Source organism: Seriola dumerili, unplaced genomic scaffold (assembly GCF_002260705.1).
Source record: "Seriola dumerili isolate Sdu_G_001 unplaced genomic scaffold, Sdu_1.0 BDQW01000665.1, whole genome shotgun sequence".
NCBI lineage: Eukaryota > Metazoa > Chordata > Actinopteri > Carangiformes > Carangidae > Seriola > Seriola dumerili.
In genome coordinates this window covers 260,939-265,968 of record NW_019174920.1, presented here as the reverse complement: position 1 = coordinate 265,968, position 5,030 = coordinate 260,939, and the positions used below count along the sequence as shown (strand labels likewise).

General features: G+C 42.1%; 1 pseudogene; it reads right to left on the bottom strand.

The window, feature by feature from the left end:
- Positions 1–1,994, bottom strand: LOC111236421 (annotated as a pseudogene).
- Positions 1,995–5,030: the final 3,036 nt, after the last annotated feature.

The window sequence follows — 5,030 nt, the reverse complement described above, 5'->3', positions numbered from 1 at the left end:
TCAGGCAGGGTAGATCCAGATCTCATTGTGGTGAGTAATAGATAAATAGGAAGTCATAGCGCCAGCTCCAGTATAAGTGTGGGGATCAAAGGTTTTCCCAGCTTTGTCCAAAGCTTCTTGGAGCATCTTCGCGTTGGTTTCACCGCTGCTGATACTTGGTGTTCCTGCAAATATCCTTTAATATGACAAGGAAACAATGACATAGATAACAGTAGAACCACAGTTAGTGTCAGATGACATCAAAACCATTATTCACTGAGAGATCTGAGCTGGTGTGTCCCACTCCCTCTGTCTCTATGTTTCCGATGTTACAGGACATTCTGGTAGATATGTCTAACCAGTGGCTGTGGTCTGGTGGCTGGTTAGTTTTCATACAATCTGTAATCCCCCTCCTGGGGCTGACTCCCCCACCCCACCTCACCTCACCTCACTTATGCATTTTCTTCATGGGTAGATTTTATCAAAAACATAGAGACATTGATCTGAGAGATAATTGTAGCCACTGGTCACCTGACGTAGACGGTGGCCTCAGGTCTACTCTGCACTGTGACTGATGGATCAGTGTTTTCAGGCTTTGTCGTACCCGGCGGAACAAAACCAGGACATTGACAGATCAGGACCGTTCTCACCCTCTGAGACAGTGATCAGTTGCCGGCCAGGTGTTAGTGGGGATCTCATTACCGTGAGAGAGACCAACATGAAACAACACAGTGCTGAGGAGCTGTACACAACTATAAGCAGCACTAAAAGAAGACTAAAGATGTTTTAGAAAACCACACAGTAGTTTGTCTTGCAAACTGTTACAAAACCTGTAAGAAATTAAAGAGTTTCTCAAAAGTTGTGCACATTCAAAGATTTCTTTGAATTGAAGTCAGACTTATACTTTTATGTTTTTCAGATTTCCTGGGGACAAAACCTTTTTAAAGATTTGATGAATTCAAAGCTTTAAAACTTCTAAACCTGAAGAACTTTCAGCACATTTCTTAGCAGTAAAAGTTGAACTAATTCAGAGATTTCTCTGACACAACACAAACTGTAATACTACCTGACACTGAAATAAAGTGTAGTTTTGACTTCTCACACCTATTTGTGTGTAAATTGGTGTACTACAAACAGTACTTTATTTGTGTGGGATTGTTAATTAATATTTTCTGTATGTCTCCATTTAATCAAGTCTTGATTGATTTGCTTCAGTGGAGACACAGGGACAAGAACAGTGTTATTATCCCAGTTTTACTTTATTTAACATGAGTTATATGTTCACAGTTACCTATTAGCATCACCAAACCACTGCAAAGTGAAACCTGGTTCTGGACCCTGACGTACCTGCTTCCTTCTGTCTCTGGCCGTAATGCTTCAGTCTGGAGTAAGCAGCCATCACGTCACTGTCCTCAGGGCTGTCTACCTTGGTGGTGATCCAGTCAGTGGCAACATACAGACGCTCCTCAAAACCCTGTACAAAGCAGAACCACAGAGCTGTCTCTCCACATAGAACAGGAGCAGACCACTGACCAGAGTGTGGATGGCTCTGAAACGTACCCTGATGTGAACCAACCACCCTGGTACTGAGGACATTGTTGCTGATGACAGAAGTCTGGAGCCTCCCAGCCTCTGCAGGACCACACCAGGACCAGAACTATGAGCACGGACAGAGACTGTTCCATTCTCCTCACACCTGCTGCTTCAGGCTAAATGATGTCAATAGCTCCAGTTACATGTTAATCAGGTCACACACATGCCCACATTGTTCTCCTCCAGGAAGCAGAACGAGGAGTTCACTTTATCACAGTCACATACTGCACATAGTTAACACAGGTCTTTATGGAAAAACATAGATATATGACAAATGTTTGAGATGATGTATGTATACATTATATGTATACATAATAAGAATGTTTTCTTGACACATCAGTTCAGTGAGAATAGTTAATGAGGTTACTGTTACACTGAGGAGAAGTCTGAGGTTTCACAGCAGGGATTTCAGCTGGGGCCATGCTAACTGCTAATAAGATGAGGCTAATTTTATCATATAGATAAGAGCGTGCACATGTACACAGTGTTCGGTGAAGTGAAGCTCATTACTCGGCTGTTATGATATGTGTTGGTGTCTTTAATTTAGTTTCGCAACATGTCAGTGAATAGCAGCAGAATAATACTTTAGGTCTGTGTGTTAAAACACTGTTGTTCATGTTCATTGACAGAATCACTGGTCACTGTAAATGTCCCTGTTTTAAAATGGAAAGGTGAAGGGACAACATCCACAGTAGTTGTTCAGTTTAATGTGATCAGGCTTTAGTCTGACTAAAGCCACATTCACAAACTGTCAATCATTTGGACAGTCACATACACTCACTGAGCACTTTATTAGGAAAGTGTGATCATATTCTTTACATTTTTACCTCTTCATCTCAACGACATTATTAATTACTTTCATTTGGTTTCTCTCCTTTTCCTGAGCTCCACATGAACAGGTTATCTAGGACAGACAGAGAGAATCAGACTAAGGTGAACAGGCTTTAAGCCATCAGCGCGCAACAACAACGTGCTAGCAGTTGGCCATGTCTCCTAGAGAACGCAGAAGGGTTGGTTCCTAACAACATCTCATGGCTGGTGGACATTTAGGTTTGTGTTGTAAGTAACAAACATCCAATATTGGCACCTGAATCAACAATATTCACATAAGTGAAAATAAGCTAACTAAATACAATCCATCACTGTGGCCTTTGGACGGCAGGTTTGATGTAGACGCCAATGTATATGAAATGGAGATGTTGATTAGGACCTTTGAAGTTAGAGATAAGAACAGCAAAAGCTGTTGCAGAAGAGAAAAAGAGAGTTAGCAGTGCTGGCCTTGTTTCAGGAGCAGGGCAAATGGCTGGGGGAAGCCATGAAGAGCATGTGAAAGCTGCGGTGACCATGGAGAGGATGAGCTGGTCCCCACCCAACACCTCCTCCTCCATATGCCAGCCAAATGCCAGTGAGGAAACTACTTTACCCATCAGCGGAGCTGACAAGGCTTGCTCAAGCTCGAGCTGGGGAGGAGTAGGAGATCCCGGTCACATGGCCAAAAACCTCTGAAGAAGGGGAGGCATGCGTCTGGGTTTTACAAGAAAATCAGGAAAAGTGAAGCAGAGTGTAATCAATGGGATGAGAAATGGCACGAAGAGGATAAAACAAGTGAAGCTGAAGAGGGAGCCTCCAGAAAAATCCACTGAGGCGAGGCTTGTGGACAAAAGGGTCAAGAAGAAGATCTCGAGGAGCTCATCAGTTTGTCTGACCAGTTTACTTGGACTACTGGTCCCCTAATGCTGGCATATTACTATCAATTGCCTTCAGGAAAGAAAAAGGAGAAAGGAATGGTTGAATGGAGTGCCCACCTTAAACCTTGAGTGGTGGTCTTTTTTACATCATCTGTGCTTGAGGACTTGACTGAAATGTAACCCCTTGCTTGCCAAAGGCCGGAATCTGCAGTATGCCCCTGGCTACAAGTGGACTTAGATGGCTTAATACAGTGTCTGCCGTTTATACATCAGGGGGCTGGAAAGTGGATAACAGCCTTTGAGGAGGAGGACAATTGCTACAATTCTGGGAATGCTTGATCTCAAAGCTATTTCTGGAAAGCATGAAATGGAAGAGAATTCTGCCCACTGCAGGACTTGATCAGTATGTCAAACACCCCAGGGGAATGGTGCTGATATCTTAATAGATATCGTAATATGCTGTGTGGACTGTGCTGAGGGGGCGCTATCCTGACAGAATTCAGCCTGGCAGTATTACCACAGCACCTATCAAAGGATGATGAGAGCCCCCAAGCCTATGTTCATGCACCGAGGAAGGAGTGGATCAGGCAGAACGGGAACAAGGCCAGATCGAGATGTTGTTTCATCAGGTGCACTGTGTAAAACCTAACAGTACATTCTTAATAAAAAAGTAAAGTTAACATAACTTAATCTTTGCGAAAAAAGTTGGAGGTCATCTCATTCCATTGAATTTAATACTAACATCAAAAATTAATTGTGATAGTAGTAATTAACTCAGTTGTCTTTTGAGTTTCACTTACATTTTTGGAGCATTGTTAAAGCTGATCGTGATATTAATTTCCAGTTGTGTTCGCATGTGACTCATTTTCTTTAAAGTTGACTTTTATATCACTTTTAGCAAAAATGTAAGCCCCGCTGCTGAAGTTGCTCATATAGATGCTGAGTATGGCTTAGGCATTCTTTCAAATTTTTTCGCATTCAAATAATTCTTGATCGTTCTTTGAAATGACTCTCCCTCAATGTGTGTGAGATTTTGTGTATATTCATAACAAGTATACAATAGTCATTGACAAAAACTGTATCGAGTGAAGGAGTTTTTTTGCTATTTGAGGAAAAAACTCCTCACCGCCCCCACAGGGGTGTGTGCAGTGTTCAAAATTACTACAAAAGACAGTAAATGTCCACACCAAAGGAATTCAGTATAAATTGTGTTTAGGTAATCTTTCAAAAAACGGCAATGAACAAAATACAACCGCCATGAACAACATTCTGGGATCAGATGTGTATTTCCCTAACCAATTAACAAGTGTTGGGTCAGTCCCACAGATCTGAATAACCTGAACTGTTTCCGCTGATCCAGTGTATTTATAACAGATACAAACAGAGAGAAATGTGCGCAATGTGGTGTTTTTGTCGTCTTCTGATTGGCTCTGCTGGCCTTCGCTCCTTCACCATCTGACCTCCGACCTAAGTGGAAGCCTAAAAACTCAGCGCCCGCCAAAAATGAAGACAGTTAGTGTTTGACACATAAAATTACCCTTCTCTAGCCTCTTGTTAGCCTCGCGGGCATGCCCCCAACACGATGCCCATAGAGTGTGTCCATTGTCAAGTGGTTGTAAATAGTTTTCCTTGAGCGCAATGGTTTTGAAGACCACACACTCGCACCCTTAGCACCTAAAATATCCACTAGTATATACAATAATAAACAGTTTTAGGTTTAATAGCCCTGAACAGTTATTCCAACATCAGTCCACAGTTTTGAATAAAATT